Source organism: Stenella coeruleoalba, assembly GCF_951394435.1.
Source record: "Stenella coeruleoalba genome assembly, chromosome: 13".
Lineage (NCBI taxonomy): Eukaryota > Metazoa > Chordata > Mammalia > Artiodactyla > Delphinidae > Stenella > Stenella coeruleoalba.
Window position 1 is genome coordinate 16,848,116 of NC_137159.1, and position 25,541 is coordinate 16,873,656.

Consider the following 25,541-nt stretch of genomic DNA (forward strand, 5'->3'; position numbering starts at 1 on the left):
GTTTATAAGGCAACTTGTGGTGCATAAATTAGAGCAAGGACAGAGAAACTAAGTATAATATTTGTTGTCTTAGACTTCAGATCACTTTAACGTTAGAGTTGATTGCCAGTTATTTATACAGATGTGTGTTTCTGGATATACATATAATTTTATGGATTTCTTTCAAAATATCATGGTAAACAAAATATTTTTCATCTTTTAATACTGAAAATGTGATGTTTCCACTTCCTTAGAAGCTAGAAATAATGAATTGGCATCATATACATAGCCATGAGATCTGTGTGTAATTCACAATCTTGATTGGATTGCTAAAGAAGATTTTAACCTGACTCTTTTCTGCCTTGCAGACTGTAATTCCGTTCACTTAATAAATCTTCTTTGTGTCTTCTGGCTTGGATAAGCTTTTAAAAGACCGGATTATTTGGAGGGATGGGCTAATTATCTGATAACAATGATTTTGATATATTATATTCATGTCTATCACATTCTTCAGTAAATTATCAGAAAAAAAGCACATGCCTTTTACAGAAGCAGAAATGAGCTATATTACAACGCTTAGAGGGAATTAAATAGGTGGAATAATAAAATTATCTTAGTGGTGTTTTAGGAGACCAGCTGATGAGAATTTTTTTATACTCACATGACACAAACAGAGACAATATAGGTATGATATAGAACATAGTACATGTAAAAATAGGCTCACCCTCCAAATAACAAATATGTACATAAAAAGATGTGCAACATCCCTAGCCTTTAGGGACATGCCAATTAAGACCACAATGAGATATCACTATGCACATATCAAAACAGCTAAAATAAAAACAATGACAACACCAAATGCCAGAAAAAATGCAGAGAAATTGGATTTTATCTATTGTGGGTGGGAGTTTCAAATGGAATAACCACCATGGTAAATTATTCGTCAAACAAAACAAAAGAAAAAAACAACTAAATGTCCCAAGAATTGCAAATCTGGGCATTTATCCAAGGAAATGAAAAACTATGTACACACAAAACCTGTACATATAGGTACATAGCAGCTTTATTCATAATAGATAGAAAGTGAAAACAACTGAATTGTCCCTGAATAGATTAATAGTTAAACAAACTGGATCACATTCTCAGCAGTAAAATAGAACAAACTATTGGTGAACAAAACTACTTCAATAGATTCCAAAGGCATTATGCTGAGTGAAAGAATCCAATCTCAAAAGCTCACATACTGTATGATTCCTCTTGTATGACATTATATAAGTGGCAAAACTATATATATATATGCAGAACAGACTAGTGGTTGTCAGGGGTTAGGGATGGCAGTGAGACCAGTGGGTGTAACTATAAAGAAATAGTATGAAGATCTTTTCGGTAATGAAATAGTTCCATTTCTTGTTTGTGGTGGTGTTCACACCAATCCACACATGTGATAAGATGATGTAGAACTTCACACACATATTGTATCAATGTACCATCTTGGTTTGATATTGTACTATGATATGTAAGAAGTAAACATTGAAGAATACTGCGTAAAATGTATGTGGGACCTCTCTGTACTTTTTTTTTTAACTTATTTTTATTCTATAATCTTTTTCAAAATAAAAGTTAAAACAAATCTTAGTGGGAAGTATGTGATGTTTATAATAATTAGTAGAAGGTAAAATAAAGTAAAAATGGCCAAATAACTAAATATTTTATTTTCAAGGAATGGTAAACAGAACTAGGGATAGAAGGATAAAGCATGATGGCTGTCCTATAATGTTTGAGAGATTGTTATAAGAATAAACTACTAATCTTTACCTTCAAACAAAATTAACAGGGTAAAGAATGAAAATTAAAATAAGACAGAATCCAAGTTTACGTAAATTGAGTGGAGGGCCCTTGACATTTTATTTAACTGTGAGAGTAAATTCTGTGATGCCAAGTTTCCTGCACATGTGGAAATGATAACTGATGCGGTACGCGGGCCTCTCACTGTCGTGGCCTCTCCCATTGCGGAGCACAGGCTCCGGACGCGCAGGCTCAGCGGCCATGGCTCACAGGCCTAGCCGCTCCGTGGCATGTGGGATCCTTCCGGACCGGGGCATGAACCCATGTCCCCTGCATTGGCAGGCAGACTCTCAACCACTACGCCACCAGGGAAGCCCCAGAAATGGAATTTTTTTTATTAATGGAAAATAGAGTGGGAGTATTCCCGAGTAAGTAGACAAAAATTGAATGGTAATCTATACATAGTTTGCTTTTAAATAACTTTCTCTTTTGCTGTTAATCACATTAGTAAGTGCCACCCTTAGACTGTCATACCTTATTCTACTTAGCGCTACTGGAATTGTCAGATTATGCTTTCAGTAGAGAATCTGAAATTAATTTGCACTGAAATATAAATGAAAAAGAGCTAGCTAAAGAATGCCCATCCCATGCAGAAATTGCTGATTACCTCTTACTGTCATTTCAAATGTTACTCATTACATACATTTGTTTAAGATATTTAATAGGAAAATAAAGCTCCTGAACCCTTTAGAAACCTAAATCATTTGATTTTAGAGATAAGCTAAGATTATTCCAGTACAATATTTTTAGATTTTATTTAATTTTATATCCTGTAAACTCTTTCTTTCCCCCTCATGTTTCCCACCTTATTAAAGATATAGTTTATATAACTTCATTAGAAGGACAGACACAAGCTAGAATCAAATCATCACTTAGCTGTGCATGTCAAATTCTATTAATATTTTTAAAAGACCTATTCCTAGAAAGACAATAATCTTGATAACAAGTGTTGATCCTCAAAAGAGAAGCAGGGAATCTATTGATCAAACAAAGCTAAGCTGTTAAGCCTAACTGCAGAAAAGGAGAACAATCCCTTAGGAGAGAATTAGTTCTATCTTTCCTAGAAGGAGAAAATCAGGAGAGAATATTATTAGGGTTCAAGTTGAGATTGGGCAGAGTTTATAAAATAATAGTTTTGGATTGTGAGTCTCGGGAGGCTAATGTCTTAAAGCTAGATGGATAATCAGACTGTTTATCTTGACAAGTCAGTGGCTTAGATACTTCATAGTCTTATCTGCCAGGAGCAATTATTAAATTTATTTTACTTTAGCAAACATTTATTTATTTATTTTTTGGTAATCCTCAGTGTTGTTTAACATAGGGACAGGAGATGATGCCTAGTCCCAGAATTCTTTAACACAGAGACAGGAAAATATGTTGGTTTCAGTTTTCAGAAGATTTTCCTGAGAGATAAAAAAAAAAAATATATGAATTCTCTATTTTCCCTATCATATGTCAAATGTCAGACCAGAGGACTCTATCATTGTGGTTACTATAATTCAATGGACAAGAACTCAAGGTAAAATTTTGAAAAATCCAGATTACTTTGAACAGATTAAGTGAAAATGAAGTAGAGAAAATAAACAGTGGAGTTTACTTGTTTTCTTTTCTTCATTTCCACCTTGTTTCCCTTGGATGTGCCAAAATACTGTATGAGGCAAGTATGATAGTGAAGTAAAATCTTGAATGCTGAATCACAGTGCCTTTTAGCTGGCTAGAAAGAGAAGCTAAAAGACACTCAGTACAGTAAGTCCCCTACATAGGAACCTTCAAGTTGCGAACTTTCAAAGATGTGAACATGTTTTCCATCAATGTCAGGCATGAGTGAAATTGCAGCTTGCCCTTCATCTCCTATTGCTAATGATCCTTCAGCTCTACCATCTCCCACCTCCTCTCCCTCCTACAGTCAGTAACTCTTCTTGCCTGTTCACTGGATGCCAGCCCCTGTATGCCAGCTTTTGTACTGTACTACTGTACTTTTCAAGGTACCGTACTGTAAGATTTAAAATTTTTTCTTTATTTTTTGTGTTTGTTTTATATGTATTATGGGTGTGAAGAGTGTTATAAACCTACTACAGTACAGTACTATATAGCCAATTTTGTTAGTTGGGTACCTAGGCTAACTTTGTTGGTCTTACAAACAAAATGGACTTATGAACATGCTCTTGTGATGGAATTCATTCATATGTAGGGGACTTATTGTATTTTCATTAGTAACAGGTCATTCAGCCTAGTCCATACCCAAGGGAAGAGAAATTTAGCCCCATCTCTTGAAAGGAGGAGTATGAAAAAAATTTAGATGTCTTTCAGAAACATCATAGAGGTTAAGTGTTTCAGGAATACTGACTGAGAATGTTGAAATCTATCATGAATCAGGAAATGAAACTTTATTCATACTAATATATGTAAGCTTACACCTTACTGTCATGGATATGTAGTCAATATATATGCATTGTCTATACTGTTATAAAACAGAAAGTTAATTTCCAAGGTAATACATTTTTTATTTTTTAAAATTTTTAATAAAAATTAAGTTATTTATTAACATAAAACACAATTAAAATACTAGGTTTCTGACTCATTTACCAGTTAGAACAAAATTTATAAAAATTGTACATTTTGATTAAATAAACTAAATTATAATTAATTCAAACCTGTCAGAGTAGAAATGTCTAAAGTGTAAACTGAAGAAACTATATTGTATATGTTTTTTTGTTTGTTTGTTTGTTTGTTTTTGCAGAAACATGGATTGACCTAGAGATTATCATACTAAGTGAAGTAAGTCAGACAGAGAAAGACAAATATCATATGACAACACTTAAATGTGGACTCTAAAAATGTGATACAAATGAACTTATTTACAAAACAGAAACAGACTCATAGACATAGAAAACAAACTTATGGGTACCAAAGAGCAGGAGGGGGAGGGATAAATTAGGGGGGTTGAGATTGACATATACATATAATACTATGTATATAAAATAGATAATCGGGGCTTCCCTGGTGGCGCAGTGGTTGAGAGTCCGCCTGCTGATGCAGGGGACGCGGGTTCGTGCCCCAGTCCGGGAAGATCCCACATACCGCGGAGCGGCTGGGCCCGTGAACCATGGCCGCTGAGCCTGCGCGTCAGGAGCCTGTGCTCCGCAACGGGAGCGGCCACAGCAGTGAGAGGCCCGCGTACCGTAAAAAAAAAAAAAAAAAAAAAAAAAATAGATAATCAACAAGGACCTACTGTATAGTACAGGGAACTCAATACTCTATAATAATCTATATGGGAAAAAATCTGAAAAAAAATAGATATATGTATATGTATAACTGAATCACTTTGCTGTACACCTGAAACTAACACAAGATTGTAAATCAATTATACTCCAATATAAAATAAAAAAATTTAAAAAGAGGAAATACATTTTTAAATGTTTATATTTTATCAAAAATTTCTCATTAATTTCCACCTTAATATTTGTAAGTAATTTTTGAAAAAAAAGTAGACCTGCAGTTTTTGAAAAGGTGGTGGGTCAAATGCCTGCATTAAACTTTGACCCCTCTTGAAATTCCATTATCATGATATTAAAAAAATAATAATTGATATAAATTCACAAAGTGAAAGAGAAGGCAACCAAAGAAATATATTTTAGGAAGTGGGGAAAAAGAAAAATAAGCATTAAAAGACCTAACCCAGAGGTCTAGATAACAAGTAACACAAAAAGTGCTCAACATTATTAGTGATTGAGAAATTGCAAAATTTAAACCACAATTATATGCATTGACACATCTATAAAAATTGCCAAAATTGAAAGATTGACAATACTAAGTGCTGGATAGGATATAGAACAAACAACTTTCAAATATTTTCTGTGGGAATGCTAAATAAGAAACAATTTGATGATTTCTTACAAGAGCTAAAGAAATAATTACACAACCTTGGGTAGTAGTTCTGTATTAGATTTTTAGAGCTACTATAACAAATTACTACAAAATAGGTGAATTAAAACAGCAGAGATTTGTTCTCTCATAGTTCTGTAGGCTAGAAGTCCTTCTTTATAGGCTGCAGGAAAGAATCCTCCCTGTCTCCTCCTAGCTTCTGCTGGCTGCCAGCAGTCCTTGGCATACCTTCGCTTGTAGCTGCATCACTCCAACTTTTGCATCTGTCTTCACATTGCCTTTTGTCCCTTTGACCTTTGTGTCTCTGTATATACAAATCTCTCTCCCCTGACAAAGAAACAAGTCATCAGATTTAGACCCTGCCATAATTCAGCATGACCTCATTTATCTTGATTACATCTACAAATAGATTATTTACATTTCTAAATAAGGGCACATTTACAGGTTCTGAGTGAACCTGAATTTTTGGAGGACACTATTCAGCCTAGAAAATCTCTATTCATAATCACTCAAAATTGGAAACAACTCAAATATCTTTCAGTTGGGGAATGGATAATGCTCTACGTACTGAAAGAACTGCTCCTCACCTCTAAGAAATTCCACAGCAGCCTTAATATTAAAATGATTAAAATTGTCTTTCAACAACTAACATTATGATTAATTAATTTATTATTTAACTACAATTCATTTAGTAATTATTACCAAATGCAGAGCACTGAGAGAAATGAAAGGATAAAATGTGAGTAAGACAGACACCCTCAATTTCAAAGGAGTTTAAAAGATAGTAAAGTGGATGTTTTTTTTATTTTAGAAAAAAGTAAAATTGGTCTTTGCAAGAAATTCTGATAATGAGCTGTATATGGAAATGTATGCTTTCAAGGTTCCAAATTAATATTTGTATTCTAACTTCTGCACATAATATTACTACCTCAGTTCTTCAACTTCCTGCAACTTCCTGTCCCATTGTTCAACAGGAGACTTCTTTAAATCCTGTGGATATTTCTGGTTGCTTCCACTTCCATGATTTTGTTATTTCTTTCTTCTGAATCATCTTCTGTCTTCTCAACTGTTGTCTAACTCCCATAAGATTCAATTTAAATCATACTTCCTTTACACAGCCATTGTTTTGATATATAATGTACTCTTCTTTCTCCAAAAGTTAATATAAATAGAATATTATACTTCTAACAGGCCTACCACCATACGTTGTGGAGCCCAGGCAGGAGTACATGAAGATATACATCTGAATTTAGACAAGTCTAAATGTTTAAAGACATAAATCTAGCCAAAAAACCATTAAGTGTACTGTATTCTATCTTCTTATTTTAAAAATATTTTTACACTGACACAATTAAAATTATGTGTAAAGCTTTCATTTTCTGAGTAAAATAAGCAGTCTCAAAGATAATGCATTTAATTATTATTGAGCATATCTGTAGGACTTTTTCCTGAACACTGGTAAAGTTTGGATAAGTAACCAAATAAATTAATATATATCACTAATTAGTATATACTTATTTCATATAATTTTTTAACATTCTTTTGGCCGAAATTACAAATTTTATTGTTATTACCAATATTTTAGATAGCTTACACTTTTTTGAAAATAATAATATGGCCAATAAATAATCATAAGGCAAATACTATGGCCTTCCTGAATCATTGTGGATAATATGCTCTCTGAGGAAAATAATCAACCTTTAAATTTGAAAATAAACAATGTGTTTTACATATCCTCTTCAAACACTAGAAAGGAGTCAGTAAATACCTCAAATAATTTAATTCCATCACACAAAGAATTATCATTTGTATCACAATTTTCACTCTCTTGAAAGCAATACATAGGTCCATATAAAAATACAAAGAAAAGGTATCAGACTCCATGTATGTTTTGTCTACACATACATACATACATATTTAAGATTGACAGGAATTGTTTAACACTACAAAATGTTTCTCATACTATATGTGCAACTTCTGTAAATACTGAAATAAATTGTGAGTACTCTGGGACCAGAAATTAAAACATAAAGAAAATTTGTCTTTTTTCTTTTCAAAGAATTTCCACCACTCAAATCGTCCTCATATTCAGAAACAGTTGGCATAAACCCAATCCTCCTGCTGTCAGGACACAGTTGCCTGAGGATGTTGAGTACAAGCGAAGGAGCAGCCCTTGGGGCCTGAGGCTGTTGCTCATGAGGAGGAGTGTTGAAGGACATGGATCACCTTCCCAGTACTGAGTGGCAGATCCCCAGGCATAGGCACCATGTGTTTTTTAACAAGCCGATCTCTTTTCTGTTTGTGATACACAGACTCTTTCTAAACAAAATCAGGGCCCCTCTTGTTTAAGAATTGTACTGCATTTTATTATTCTTTATTTTTTACCACTTTATGGTCCTTGAAGTCAGGGCAGGAATACATAATTTCTGTTAACTCTGTTGCAAGGAAACTATTAAGCTACAATATTTTGCTATGATATTATGACATAATAACCAACATATTAAATATTCAAAATTCATATTTAATAGGAAAAACACATACATTTCTAGGAAAAGTTATCTCTTAACTCATTTATTCACACTGTTTTAAGTCTAACTTTTTTGTTTTAGGTTACCAGGACCTATGAATATTCTTCAACTGGTGAAGTGCTCATTTGTGCTACTCACAAAATATTCTCCAGCTCCTAGTAGGTGTAAAGGGCTAAGTGGCAATATTGTGGCCAATGTATTCTGGATGGAATGACTTAACTACACATCTGAAATTCTAGAGGTCTCTTTCCCCAGGCATAGCTATTGCCCATGACCCAGGTAATGAATGTTCTATTAGCTGAAGAACATTAGTGACTCATGAGCAGAACACCTTAGCTGATTCACAGTGGATGTATAGAGTCAATGAGAAATAAACTCTTTTAATCTCATATCTTATTCATTACCCCTCTTTCTCATTATTACCATATCATGATGTCATTGTGTATAATTAATCGATCACTATTTTTCTGTATGAGGACATCATTTAATTGATTTGTCCTTGATATAAAATAAATGTGAACCAGCAGATGATGGCTCCATCAGTTTTGTAGGGAGGGGTTGATATATATAAAACTGAATTGAACATTTGGGAGCACTGTTCAGAAAGATGGTTCCTTAAAAAACGTGTAAGTGGTAGTGGATTAACAGAAGAGTACAAAAATACATAAACACTGCCTTTGTTGGCAATAGAGAACATAAAAAATGTCATTTTTTGATATTTTGTGCTAGGATATATTTCTCATTCTATCATATCAAATCCTCTAATTATTTCCACTCTTAAGAAAACTAAATAAAAGAAAATTTTAACAAATACACATGGTTGAAAAAAAGTATTTTAGCTAATTTACCTTACTTTCTTGCTTTAAAGAACCTGAAAAATGTATACCATGAAATTATATATGTTTTCTAATTTAATGTATATATCAATCAGAAATATGTGTTAAGTATACTTGTCCAGTTAGTGGTGGCCATTACTAAGAAAGAAATGTAGTTAGGAGAAATTTATTGATTATATTTATTTGAGACCATGGTACTCCTGTTAAAATACATGATCATTTAAAAAAATAAAAGTTGATAATAATTTAGTGGGAACGAAATTTCTATCTTTTTTCTATAATGATGAAAAATAAAAATCTAAAGAATCAAATTCTCCCATTATTAATAAATTAGCATATAAAGAAAATCAATAAAATATTACATAAAATGTTATTAATCATCTTTTATTTTACTAGTCTCTTTATATGTAGCAATAATGCATAAAATAGTGCTAACTGGACTGCTGGTAGATCTGTGGTGAATTCTAAAATGCATCTTGCTATTGCCATATGAAAGGCTCAAATCTTAGTTAAAGAAAAAATTTTGAATTTTATATTTTATTTCTAATGATCCAAACTTCCCCTACAAAGTTATTTGCAAAAGAAGCTAAAAGTCCATAGAGAGAATTAAACCTCAGTCCTGAATCTTCAGTACATTCTAAAGTTATGACTTTATTTATCTACTTGTTTTCTTTACAGTGTAGAAAGAAGACACTATAGAAAAACAAGTCATGGTGTTTGTGTGGGGAGAAACTGATAAGAAGCAAGTTGTATTATTCATTACTTATTCATGGTAAGTGGCAGAAACCCCAGATAAACTATCTTAGATGGAAGAAAACATGGTTCATATAACTAAAAATTTCAGGAGTGGCTGGATTCAGGCTTCATTTTATTCTGATGCCCAAACATACTCCTGTGGAAGTCCTGGCCTACCACCATCTCAGGTTCAAGTTGCAATGACTGAAAAAAAAAGTCTGCTTCATTTAGACCAAACAGTCCAGATATTGCATATTTTGAATAGGATGATATAAAGGATCTATATACAAATGAAAATGAAACATTTTTGTGATTCTATGAAAAAATACATGACAAACTTTCCTACTTTTAAACTGATCAAATTTGGCCAACTCCAAATCTGTTTGCTAATAGATGACTACAGACTATATCCTCATAAGGTGATAGAGATATGTGCATTTATGTGTGTCACAAAATGCATGACCAATATTTGTCAAAATTTGGAATCCCTTATTCATTAGTAATTTCCCATAGAATTCATTTCCTAATCTGTCCATTTCAGATAATTATAATGATATGAATTATCATGGAATTGCTCTTGGGATCTTGGAGGCATAACAGGGAACTAAAAATATCCTTAGTATATTGAAAGAGTAGAGTTAGGCACAAAAATGCAAAGTAGGAGAGCATTTAAATTTAAAAAATTGCCTACTTTTCTGTTTATCCATGAAGCTGTCTTTTGCTGATGATAATTTCACCATGCTTACGGCTGCTCAAACGTGAGGAGGATTTTGCCATGACATCTGCTCCTTGTGGAAAATGAAATCAGACTGATGATTTTATATTATGTAATTACACCATTTTAATATATTGAGAATAGAGAATTTTAACCAATTCAAATCATAACTAATTGCTAATTCCTGTATTATGTCATTTTGTATCCCAATAGAGAAAATGTATCAAAAGGGAGAATGCTCTGTGTAAGGTAGAGAGTCAGGGCGAACATAGTTAATACATCACACTGGCTGCTACTCTGTCATATACCAGCATGACAGACAGAGTTAAAGTATTGCCACAAAAAATGAAATTTTAAACATTGGTCATTCTTCCTGTTTTTCTTTACATTCAAAGCACAAATATTTCAAGGAGTAAATATCAGTAGGGAATAAAACACTTTTATTTTAAAATTTATAAAATGTCAAGGCATTTCTGAGGGGAAGATAACCTACTGAAAATGAAATATATATATATTTATTTATTTATTTAAACAAATTAAATTTATAAACTTGAACTACTCTGTCCAAAATGAAAACAATTCGTTACCTGTTAGTAATGAATACTTGAAGCTAGTGTGACTTAAGGACCAAATTTTAAAGTTTATTTATTTAGAATTAAATTTCAATGTATAAATTATTAATCAGTTCAGTTACTGGAAACCATTTAAGTGTATTCGGAGCAACTTGAGCATATGAATCTATATTTTTAACATTTAATTTTATGAAATCTGAAAAATCATGTGTTCTGATTAAAATTTAGTATAAAACTTAGAATGTGTAAAGATTTCAAGTAGTACAAAAAGACTTTGTACTAAGAAAACAATGTAAAATATCATAAGTAATTTTATATTTATTGCATGTTGAAACAATATTTTGGATATATTGGATTAATTAAAATTCATTATTAAAATAGATATATATTATACATTTAATATGGAATAATAACATTAGATATATGTATTATATGTTATTAATTTCTTTATGTTTCTTTAACTCTTTTAACATAGGTACAAAAAACCCTTAAAATTACATATGTGTCTTATATTACACTTTTATTGGACAGCACTGTCCTAAAATGATGGATGATACCTATCGTGCACCTGCAGCTAAGTTTTCTCTGTCCCTCCTTTTCTCCCTCTCTTCTTCCTCCCATTTTCAATTTCCTTAGAAAAAAAGGCATGAATGATTTTTGTTTTCTAAATGTGATTTCAGTTTTGATATGTTAATATTGATGCCTCAATTTATTCAGATAATCACGAATATCTTCAAGACACATATATATTTTTACCTTTCTCCTCAAAGATCTTGAACATTGATATTTTTATATAAATATACATGTATAATGTAGAAACCTAGTTCTCAAAGCATTGTGAGGGAAAAATACTTGTGATATGGAATCCATGAAATTATAAAATCAACTCAATCAATAAGGACTTGAATTAAAGTAATAGCAGCATGAATCAATAGAAGGTAGTTAGAATATGACGGTATAAAACGGGATGGAGAACACATTAGAAATAAGAGCTGTTGAAATCACTAGTTGTTTCCTGAGCTGAAGTGTTCCTCTCCTTGTTCAATATACAATAAAGTACTGAAAAGTCATTCACATTTTAATTTCCCTTACATTTGCTTCCTCAACAGCCTAATCAAAGCTGACTTTCTCCAAAGTGTGTAGCACAATGATAGGTTTCATATTTGTATTTTCTGACTACTTTTTAACTTATGGAATACTAAGAGAATGATAAAAACAAGTTTGGGACTATTATATGCCTAAAACTTTTCACCAAAAAGACAAAGCAAAATAAGATAATCACCCAAAACAATGCTTTTTGGTGAACTGATTTTTGAAAAGCAATTATGTAACTGACCTTCTAAATATAATTGTTAATCTTGTCTCCATAATGCCAACATTGGTAAGATTCACACAAAAATTTCTATCCAAATCACCTCCCATTTGATCAAGCCTCTACAGTCACATGCTTCTACATATTTATCAGGTTGAATATAATGAGGCAGAAGGGAAACAACCTCTTGCTTCAAATCTTAATTCAGGAATGTTTTCTTTTTTGTTTTCATTTTCATTTTTCTCTTTTTTCTTTTTTTAACCTAAATACATATCTTTTATGTAGAGCTCTAGAATTTTAGCATATGTATAGATTCTGTGACCACCACCAGAACCAATATTCAAAGCAATAACAACAAGGCCAAAATCCTTGCCATTATCTGTTTATAGTCACACTTTAACCCAATCCCTAACACTCGGAAAACTCTGATAATTTCTCTATCACTATCATTTTGTCCTTTTAAAAATGACATATAAAGGGAATCATACAATATGTAAACTTTTGGTTCTTTATACTATTAAAATAGCAGATTACAGTTTGTTTTTTCCAATAATGACCTATCCTTGCATTCCAAAAATTAACCCCACATGCTCATTATATATTAATCTTTTACCTCGTATTATCTGTTCCTCTTGGACATGTTTTGATAGTTTGTGCAGTTTTTTTTTTAACAACTTTATTGGAGTATAATTGCTTTACAATGGTGTGTTAGTTTCTGCTTTATAACAAAGTGAATCAGTTATACATATACATATGTTTCCATATCTCTTCCCTCTTGCATCTCCCTCCCTCCCACCCTCCCTATCCCACCCCTCTAGGTGGTCAAAACTACCAAGCTGATCTCCCTGTGCTATGAGGCTGCTTCCCACTAGCTATCTATTTTACGTTTGGTAGTGTATATATGTTCATGCCACTCTCTCACTTTGTCACAGCTTACCCGTCCCCCTCCCCATATCCTCAAGTCCATTCTCTAGTAGGTCTGTGTCTTTATTCCCGTCTTACCACTAGGTTCTTCATGACCTTTTTTTTTCCCTTAGATTGAATATATATGTGTCAGCATACAGTATTTGTTTTTCTCTTTCTGACTTACTTCACTCTGTATGACAGACTCTAGGTACATCCACTTCACTACAAATAACTCAATTTCATTTCTTTTTATGGCTGAGTAATATTCCATTGTATATATGTGCCACATCTTCTTTATCCATTCATCTGTTGATGGACACTTAGGTTGCTTCCATGTCCTGGCTAATGTAAATACAGCTGCAGTGAACATTTTTGTACGTGACTCTTTGAATTATGGTTTTCTCAGGGTATATGCCCAGTAGTGGGATTGTTGGGTCATATGGTAATTCTATTTTCAGTTTTTTAAGGAACCTGCATACTGTTCTCCATAGTGGCTGCATCAATTTACATTCCCACCAACAGTGTAAGAGTGTTCCCTTTCCTCCAAACCCTCTCAGGCATTTATTGTTTCTGGATTTTTTAATGACAGCCATTCTGACCAGTATGAGATGATATCTCATTGTAGTTTTGATTTGCATTTCTTTAATGATTAATGATGTTGATCATTCTTTCATGTGTTTGTTGGCAATCTGTATATTTTCTTTGGAGAAATGTCTATTTAGGTCTTCTGTCCATTTTTGAATTGGGTTGTTTGTTTTTTGTTTTTTTTTTTGGTTATTGAGCTGCATGAGCTGCTTGTAAGGTTTGGAGATTAATCCTATGTCAGTTGCTTCATTTGCAAATATTTTCTCCCATTCTGAGGGTTGTCTTTTAGTCTTGTTATGGTTTCCTTTGCTGTGCAAAAGCTTTTAAATTTCATTAGGTCCCATTTGTTTTTTTTGTTTGTTTTTATTTCCACTTCTCTATGAGGTGGGTCAAAAAGGATCTTGCTGGGATTTATGTCATAGAGTGTTCTGCCTATGTTTTCCTCTAAGAGTTTGATAGTGTCTGGCCTTATATTTAGGTCTTTAATCCATTTTGAGTTTATTTTTGTATATGGTGTTAGGGAGTGTTCTAATTTCATACTTTTACATGTACCTGTCTAGTTTTCCCAACACCACTTATTGAAGAGGCTGTCTTTTCACCACTGTATATTCTTGCCTCCTTTATTAAAGATAATGTGACCATATGTGCAGGGGCTTATCTCTGGGCTTTCTATCGTATTCCACTGATCTATATTTCTGTTTTTGTGCCAGTACTATACTGTCTTGATTAGTGTAGCTTTGTAGTATAGTCTGAAGTCAGGAAGTCTGATTCCTCCAGCTCCGTTTTTCATTCTCAAGATTGCTTTGGCTATTTGGGGTCTTTTGTGTTTCCATACAAATTGTGAAAATTTTTGTTCTATTTCTGTGAAAAATGCCATTGGTAGTTTGATAGGGATTGCATTGAACCTGTAGATTGCTTTGGGTAGTAGAGTCATTTTCACAATGTTGATTCTTCCAATCCAAGAACATGGTATATCTCTCCATCTATTTGTATCATCTTTAATTTCTTTCATCAGTGTCTTATAATTTTCTGCATACAGGTCTTTTGTCTCCTTAAGTAGGGTTATTCCTAGATATTTTATTCTTTGTGTTGCAATGGTAAATGGGAATGTTTTCTTAATTTCACTTTCAGATATTTCATCATTAGTGTATAGGAATGCCAGAGATTTCTGTGCATTAATTTTGTGTACTGCTACTTTACCAAATTCATTGATTAGCTCTAGTAGTTTTCTGGTAGCATCTTTAGGATTCTTTATGTATACTATCATATCATCTACAAACAGTGACAGCTTTACTTCTTCTTTCTGATTTGGATTCCTTTTATTTCTTTTTCTTCTCTGATTGTCATGGCTAAAACTTCCAAAATTATTTTGAATAATAGTGGTGAGAGTGGACAGCCTTGTCTTGTTCCTGATCTTAGTGTAAATGGTTTCAGTTTTTTACCATTGAGAATGATGTTTGCTGTTGTTTTGTCATGTATGGCCTTTATTATGTAGAGGTAAGTTCCCGCTCTGTCTACTTTCTGGAGGGTTTTTAGCATTAATGGGTGTTGAATTTTGTCAAAAGCTTTCTCTGAATCTATTGAGATGATCATATGGTTTTCTTCCTTCAGTTTGTTAATATGGTTTATCATGTTGATTGATTTGCGTATATTGAAGAATCCTTGCATTCCTGGAATAAACCCCACTTGATCATGTTGTATGATCCTTATACGAGTGTACTGCCTACATATGGAATTTCCATTATTTTAGTGTCTAAATGGATGGTATGTGGTGTTCAATGGAGCAAAGATTAATAACTTTAAGTTAATAATATGAGAGAGCCACTGGACACAGCTCTAATAATATCTTCTTTACTCGCATTTAGAAAATATTTTTGAGTGGGAGCGAGATATGGAGGTACTGCTAACAGTTGGAAAATTGTAGAGGAGTGTTATCCTATAAACATAACCTATTGTTTCTTGTCAAACAAACTTTAAGCCTCTTTTTCTGTTCAGCAGGGTTTTCATCCAAGTTGTAAGACAAAAAATATTCCAATAGAAAGTACAGATGCCTGGGAAGCAGGTCAGGGGTCAAGCCCATTCTTTGCGAATAGTTGCTCTCTGGCCAACAATGATACAATAGAAACTGAAGGTACCAACAACTCTACTTGCTGTGAGGAGACAGTTTTTTTTTTTTTTTTTTTTTTTTTTGCGGTACGCGGGCCTCTCACTGCTGTGGCCTCTCCCATTGTGGAGCACAGGCCCCGGACGCGCAGGCTCAGCGGCCATGGCTCACGGGCCCAGCCGCTTCGCAGCACGTGGGATCTTCCCGGACCGGGGCGCGAACCCGTGTCCCCTGCCTCGGCAGGCAGACTCTCAACCACTGCGCCACCAGGGAAGCCCGAGGAGACAGTTTTTTGAAAAATAAATGTGATAAACCAAGTAAAATTTCTTTGAACAATAAAGATTGATTCTCAAGCCTTGTATATACCTAGCATTTTTAGGATGGCTTTTAAATTTAGGACATTAAAATCATAATTAAATTCCCTTTGTTGGCTTATAGAGAGTACACATGATTATACATCAAAACTCAGCACACCTTGGACACTTGAAGATTTGTTCCATAACTTTATATATATTATTTTACAAACCTGTGGGTTTTTAAAAAATATTTGCACAGTTTTAATAACACTGCTCATACTAAGTTGCATATTGTAAGATTATTGTGTTTTCTGGTATTGATACTCACACAGTTCAATATTTCATTGTTAATTATAAGCATGTTTTATGAAAGATCCCTTGGAAAATCATGGTTTTATTTATTTTAAGAATTAGTTCTCATTAGTCAAGATTATTCACATTTTAGCACACATAAAATATGACTGTGTCTCATTTCCTCAAACTAAGTCAGTATTAAGTTCCAAACTTACTGCTAATATGTCTACCAATTTTGATTTTTTAAAAATAGTGACTACATAATGCATTTTAACATCAAAATCTTCCTCTGCTGTTTTTTCCCTCAACTTTCGGTGTCTGCTTTGCCAGTGACCGAAACACGTGCTTGGAGTGCAAATGGGCACTAACTAAAATACAATTTATTTTAACTGAGTTGAATTACTTTCACGTTGGGGTGGTCATACAGTTGAAGTTGCCACTCCCTTTTATCAGGGTTTTTGTATGTTTTATTGAATTTATGATCCCACAAATTATAAGAATGTTTCACATTTTCTGAATCACTAAGAAATAATAAAGGCTTAAGTTAAACCATGATTCAACACTGTTTAAAAATACTTTAGCGTTTTTTATATTTATTAAATGAACATTTTTATAGTTATTTAGGCATAAGTTTCTGAGATATTATTCTTCCCTATAAAATAAGCTCATTTGTACTCATTCAGGGATCTGAAAAATTCCCACTATCACATGTGAGATCTAAAGGAAAAAGCTTCACTGGGGAAGCTGGCAAGATAGAGTTACCTAGAGATGAGAAAATTAGGCCTTTTAATGCTCCTGCTGTCCTACTGAGAGGTGAACCAGAGACACATTACCCTGCTATATGTGGAGGAGGGTGTTGCCACGTAATGGAGACAACATGCTCCATCTTATTACTCCCATTTTTCACAGGACAGTAGTGACAAAGGACCTTGTTAATGGGAGCATGAACAGATTGCTCAGGATTAGGCAGTCTGAATTTGGATCTCAGCTCAAATTTTGTCTGGGAAGGCCAGCTGTCCATCATCTGGGAATTTTAGATTCCTTGGTATGTTACCCTGGGAGGAAGAAGGCACCAAAACCATAAGAAGCTTACCGTGACTAAAGCTCATTGCATTGGGGTAAAAGGGAGCCCCAAGCCACAGCTAACTAATTTTCCAAATCACCAAAGTGGGCCAATTTTCCAGAAAAAATTTAGTATATTCTACTCTTTGCATCATATCTTCCAAGATGCTAACATCTCAACTCTGTGGGTTTTGGCGTTGTCATCTAAAGGTTACAGACAAAAATTAGCATTCAAATTCCATTCCCAGGTGATCCTTAAATGGTTTGTTGACTAATGCATTGATGGGATGCAGTTGTCCTGTCTTGTCACCAGGAATATCAACCAAGCGCATGGCAAATATATCAGGGCTGCTTCCTGGCTGTCAGCAATTGTAAGAAGCCATGTATTGTAAGATACAGACCAATTTCAATCATGATAAAATGTGAATAATAGAAGTATTTTAGGATCTTGAAAGTATTTACTCTTCACATACTCTCCTCATTTTCTCTGCTCAATTCAAAAAGAGAAAAGAAAAAAATATACTATAGTCTCATTCATGTTCATGTACCAGAGACTTAATGTGTTATCAAACCAGAGGCCTACTAAAGTTTGAAAGGAGAAAGTAATATTTTTCTCTAAGAATTATTAATTTTGCTATTTTGAAGTAGTAGAGGTTATGAGTATTTTGACTCTCCCTCAAACTTTGAGGGTTTCGATGGGAAAATCTCTCCAGTTGCAAATCTCATGTCTACCTGGTTAATTTGCATTTACAAAGTTCCACATTTCCAATAAGAGTGATAATTACCTACCAACATTCTTTCAAACAACCACCATGTGGGTAGCTGATAAGCTAGGTTTCTTTTCAGGTCTCAACATTTAGATAAATCATATTATCTCCATTCCATAGACGAAGACCTAGAGGTTCAAAGAGCTTTATTTCACAAGGACTGAAGCTAGAAAGAGATCAGGTTGGCTTACAACTCATGTCTCTCTGACACTATCATATCATCACAGGTACATGATCTTTTGTTTCTTAATTAACTTTGCTGAGAAAGGTTAAAGAATTGCCATGATCAAGCACAGTAACTGCTGGAGTTAGGATTCCAATCTAGGTTCTCTCATTCCAAAGTGTATGTTTATTTTGCATTCTTCCATTTATTTTAAGCTACCTCTATCTTATGCCTGAATCTGTTCAGTCATCATCCTTACACGGAAAGGCTTTCCCATCTTATGATCCTTTTTATTTTTTAACATCTTTATTGGAGTATAATTGCTTTACAGTGGTGTGTTAGTTTCTGCTTTATAACAAAGTGAATCAGCTATACATATACATATATCACCTTATCTCCTCCCTCTTGCATCTCCCTCCCACCCTCCCTATCCCACCCCTCTAGGTGGTCACAAAGCACCGAGCTGATCTCCCTGTGCTATGTGACTGCTTCCCACTAGCTATCTACTTTACGTTTGGTAGTGTATATATGTCCATGCCACTCTCATTTGTGCCAGTTTACCCTTCCTCCTCCTTGTGTCTTCAAGTCCATTCTCTACATCTACATCTTTATTCCTGTCCTGCCCCTAGGTTCTTCAGAACAACTTTTTTTTTTTTTTTTTTAGATTCCATATATATGTGTTAACATACATTATTTGTTTTTCTCTTTCTGACTTACTTCATTCTGTATGACAGACTCTAGGTCCATCCACCTCACTACAAATAACTCAGTTTCATTTCTTTTTATGGCTGAGTTAGATTTTTAAATTTATTATTAATCTGGCTGAGTAGTTTAATTATGACCAAGGTGAAAATGTACACTATTGTGATATATATGATATATGTGGGACATGAAATTTCTCTATCAATTATTTTTATTATTTTGACTACTTTCATTTTTTTTCTCTCATATATTGCTTTTTAGCTCAAACACTATAATTAGATATTTCTTCTCTCACTTTAAAATTTTATTTGCAATTAAAATTCAAGATCCTCTTGAAAGTAATTATGTGACAATTAAATTACTTCTCTTAAGAAGCACATATACTCTAACATAAAGAAATTCATCAGTTCACCAGTTCTATTCCCCATGCAGTTTTGAGACTGAGAAGCCGATGAGGCCCAAAAGGACCAAGAGTCCTTCATCAGTGAGTGTGGAGTCATTGCTGTGAGCACAAAGAAGAGGGCTGAGGAACCACACAAATCACATGTCTGCTGGACTTGGAATAGGTTCTGTGGATAAGCACAAATTTACAGTTGAGGAAGCTCTAATGTTATGTCACAGTCATGTATATTGTTAAGACACACCAAGAATACAAATCATGGCATAGTCTCCTTTCACCTGCACTTCCCACACAAATGTTTCATCAAAGTCTTAACGTGTTAACCAGATTTTAAAATACTACACTTTTTGTTAAGATTCTCTTGCTTGAGTCACATCCAGAAAAAAAAAAAAAATATTGAATCTAGTAAAATGCTGCTTTGAAAACTAATTTAATTTGAGAGGGTTGGAAGATTTCAGGGGAAGTAGTGGAGCTTGTTAACTAGCTACACCTTTTGTTGTAACTGGCTGTGACAGTCTTAGCCTTCTCATATTTAAGTGAGGCTTTCTGCAATTATTACAATTAGGTGGTCATATTAAGATTTGAAAGAGCTGACTAATATTTTATTACTCTATAATTTTCTATTTTCTGAGCAAGACTATTCATTGTACACATTTAAAATGGAAAAAAAAGTAGGGGTTAATAAGATCTTGTCTTGCTTTTGTATGCATAATAATTGGTATTATAATATAAAAGCCTCAGAAGTAAGTACATAGGGAGATTAATCAGTGAGGAGAATAAAGGGGAAATTTCTGCATTTGAATAAAAGCTTATATCACAGAGTACAGCTAAACTTTACCTTCATTCAAATTATTTATTATGTCTCCAAAACGGGTAAGTAATTCTTAAGGAGACATATCACACAACAGGCACCCAAGAACCCAGAAGATTTTCTAGTATAAGTAAGTTCTTAAGAAAATCAGACAGGTCAATGGTTGAAAATGATCACAAGGGAGGGAGAACAGGAGGCAGGCAGAGCACGTGAGAGCTTATGAGTCTTCAGTTCAGAGAGAGATTTACACTAAGCAGAGTTATTTTCAGTAACGAACTTTTATATTCAATTATATTCTTTTTAAATATAGTGATTATGTAAAGCACATTTATATTGGCTTACTCCAAGCTCTTTAAATCTCCTAAACCTATCTAATACCACTCTTGTCCTTAGACCCACACAAATAAAACTCAGCATCTGCTCCTACTAAGCAATCATATACCCAGAATCCTACCTCCCTGAATTCAATCCTTTTACTTTTAAATGTATTATATTTAAAACATACAAAAAACATGATAATAGTAACAGATTTTGCCAAATTGTTCACTCTTATGGTTAACTAGCCTAACTGCATAAAATTTTCTATTGCTCTACACCCTCAGCAATATTTGTTAATGTCAGCGTTTTTTCTCAAAATATTGAATAATAATAAAAAGATGTCTCTCTATTTATTTTGCAGTTATTTGATTGCTAAAAATATAGAGAAATGCTTTTATGTGTAATTGGGCATTCCAGTTTCTTATGAAGTTAAATGCTTTCTTTATATTTGCCCATATTCTAATGACTTATTTGCTTTTTATCTATTGATTATGAGGCCCTCTTCATATACAGAATTGTATCCTTTATTATTTGTATGTGTCACAAATATATGCTCCAAATTTGAGGCTACTTTTCCCTTTTTGTTTAAAGTCAAACATACTGACATTTACTATATACACAAATTTGACTATTTGTGTCCTAATTAAGGCATTCTTCTCTATTTTCTTGCCATAAAGATAAATTATTATATTATTGTCTTTTTTTACAAAATATATATTTTTTTAATTTAGGAGTTTAATCCAAATGAATTTATTTTTCCAAGTGCTTTAAGTTTGAGATAGTCTTTGTCACAGCCAACCATCCACAGCACCATTTTCTTACATCCTCTCCTTTATTTCAGTGACCAGTGACAACTGATGTATTTGTATCATATTTTATTTTAAATAACTGTACTGTGTGACTGGTACCTATCTATATCCAGACATATATGGGATTCTACTTAAATTGTTTGTTTACCACTCTACCAATACCTCAATTTACTGGTTTCTCTAGCTGATATCAGGTAAGGCAAATTCTCCAGCCCTATTTCCCCTGAAAGCATTCTTGCTACCTTGGAGAGTGTGCTCTTCCATGTAAAATTTAGAATAGGCTATTTAGGCTCCATAAATAATAGTTATAATAATAATATATTTTATTTGATAATAATTATACATTTTAGCTATACATTATTTAATAATTATAACATTATAATTATAAACTTTTTGAATACTTTAAACTATGGATTAAGTTGGGAAATTCACATAATTAGTCTTCTTATATAAGTGTAATGTATTGCTCTGCTTTTTTTTTTTAAGCTATGAACATTTTTGTAAGATTTAATCCTAGATATCTTTTTTTTTTTTTGGTCATTTAATTGGTACTGATTAAAAAATACTTTCTAACTCAACTCTGTATGTGTAAAAATCACAATTGTCTTTGTTTTTATACTTATCATGTACCCAAATATTACTGCTATATTTTCTTATTACTTTTAATCAATTGTCTTTAGATTTTCCTAGTTTTTCCTTTGTAGGCAATTAAATATCCAATGAAATAAAATAAGTTTTTTTTTTCCCTGCTTAAAACCAACAGTATAATAAATAAAATCTATGACTTATATGCTTGTATCATATTTCATTTTAAATAACTATTTCTACTATGTTACTACTCAGGATGTTTTTTTTTTAATTTTTAATATATATTATCATATTAAGATAATCTTCTTCTACAACTAATTTTTTATTATTTATTTAGATCAACTTCTATCAACTTATTCTGTTGACCTAAAAAAATAATAGACTGCCATTTATTTCTCCAGCAAAGATAGGTTTACTCAGGATCAGCAGAGAATTACAATTTGGGGCTTGCAACCATAGTGAGCCATGTGCAAGTTCCCACACAGCAAGGGAAGGGGAATGTTTATAGAGAGGGGAAAAGGAAGTTGGGAGAGCTACGGTAAATGAAGAGTCCATGGCTTTTCATTGGCTGATTCCTTTCCAGGGAGGAAGAGGATTCTTTCTTTTTCCTGTAGGGTTCTGCTATTACAGAAAGGCATGTGAGCTTCCCCATCTGTTCTCCCAACTCTATTTAATTGAGGTTTCTGTTTATCAAATTTTTACATTTTCCCCTTTTAATCAAGTTGTTTCTTTGAAAGCTTTGCTGATCAAGAATCAGGCTTAGCAGTTTCAGTGGCTTTTTGTCCCTCAATGACAGGAACAATATTTCCTTGGAGTAGTGTCTCACATTGGAGGGATAGTGCACAAATTAGAAACATAGTGAGGTCATATGCAAGTAACAAGAAGGAGTAGGAAGGAGAATTCTCAGGTACTTTTAATCTAAAGTCCGTATGTTATCAAGATCACATACACTGGAGATCATCTGAAGCTTTATGTCATCATCAAAGGTTTGGAGAAGAACTGCCAATAGGTTTGGTCTGGATATCTTAGGAAAGCTGTCTCATCAGATGTCTTCTGCTTTAACTCCAGGAAAGCTTTACTTTTGGATCACCAGATGATGTTCAGGTCCAGTCAGAATTTGGTGCTTGTTTTAGGAATGTCATGTGAATCCAAGAGTCCATTCCTTAGATTTTTGGTGGCAGAAGATTTGGTTAGCAGTACTTAATAGGGGTCTTTCCAGAGAAGTTAAACAGAGTTCTTCTAGACATGTCTTTTCCAATAGAAAAAATCTCCAATCTCCAAAAAAATTGCTTCATAAAATGTGGTTATTTTTATTAGAAGCAATTAGACCTTTGCAATATTGGAGTATCTCTTTTCTTATCAGCTGTGGATCAAAAGAGGCAACAACGAGAAACACAACATTGTAAAGCAACTAAACTCCAATAAAAATTTTTTAAAAAAGAGAGAAAAAGAGGCAGGAACCAAGTACATTGGGCATCCTGTGACTATCTCGAAGAGTGAGAGTTTATGAGTTACAAAAGGGGTAGATCTGAGATTTAGAAGTATAAACAGCAACGCTTTGACCAGGGTATTTGGAGGGCCTCTACAAATTATGCCAGTTGAGTCTTAATAATTCCATTAGTGCATTTGTTTTTGTTTTTTTCACATCTTTATTGGAGCATAATTGCTTTACAATGTTGTGTTAGTTTCTGCTGTACAATAAAGTGAATCAGCTATATGTATACATATATCCCCATATACCTTCCCTCTTGGGCCTCCCTCTCACCCTCCTTATCCCAGCCTCTAGGTCATCACAAAGCATCAAGCTGATCCCCCTGTGCTATGCTGCAACTTCCCACTAGCCATCCATTTTACATTTAGTAGTGTATATATGTCAGTGCTACTCTCTCACTTCGTCCTAGTTTCTCCTTCCCCTGCTGTGTTCTCCAGTCCATTCTCTACATCTGTGTCTTTATTCCTGCCTGGCCACTAGGTTCATCAGTACTGTTTTTTTAGATTCCATATATATGCGTTAGCATACAGTATTTGTTTTTCTCTTTCTGACTTACTTCACTCTGTATGACAGATTCTAGGTCCATCTACCTCATTACAAATAACTCAATTTTGTTTCTTTTTATGGCTGAGTAATATTCCACTGTATATATGTGTCACCTCTTCTTTATCCATTCATCTGTCGATGGACACTTAGGTTGCTTCCATGTGCTGGCTACTGTAAATAGTGCTGCAATGAACATTGTGGTACATTAGTGCATTTTACTAAACCAGACGATTGAAGGTGGTAAACAGAGTAAAAGCGTTACAAAACTGGCTAAACAGCTCAGAGTTGTCAAAGTACCTAGCCAGTAAATTGGGTTCCTTGATCATTATAAAGTTCAAGATGAGATCCTCAGGTAGGGATAAACTTTTCCAAAAGGACTTTAGCCACAAAAGATGGTAGCCTGTCTGCAAAAGAAGGCTTTGTTACATTGTGAAAACATACAGATGATGACTAAAATGTATTTATACCCATTAGATAAACGAAGTTGTATGAAATCCATTTGCCAGAACTCAAATTGTATATTATGCAGTTTAAAATGTCCAGGAGCGCATGAACTGGCTTCCCTGGGTTGTACTTCAGGCAAGTGGAACAAGACCGGTAAGCACTCTTTGGAGCCTTGTTAATGTTTCCTCAACAATACTGATTCATGAATGCTATCATTTTGTCAGTAGACCAATGGTTTAATGCATGTACGGTGGTGAGGAGTGGAGATTTTAGAGTCTCTGGTAGGACTTGGTTGTTATTTGGTCCAAACCAGAGCTTTCTCTTTTTATCAAACCAGTAATCATTGACTTTCCTATCTTGTTTTTTTTTTTTTCCTTTTCTTAGGCTTTACTGTCCAAGTGAATTATTCTTACCAAGTGAAGGCAAAAAGACATTGGCTAGCTTCATCAACTAGAGTACTAAAGAATGCACTGCATAAATAAGTTACAGTAAAGAATTTATTTCCAGTGGGGATGGATGTTAGTAATGTCTGAAGATTAAGAACCATGGGGTGTTGAGGGATAACAATGTCGTTTATTGCTCAGAGGCCCTGGACAAACCTCCACTCTCAGCTCTTAGGTTTTCTCACTCATAAAATAGGAGAATTACAGGGGACAAGTACAAGGGATGATGAGGCCTTGAGCCTTGTAATCTTCTATTATGGGCTTTAAGCCTTGAAGGGCTTCTTTACTTATAGGATATTGATTAATTCTTAGGAGAGGTTTTAAGGGATATCTTTGAATCTTGATGGGAGGTGCAGTATGAATTTTGTCAATATAGTTGGAAATTTTGTCCATACAGAAGGTGG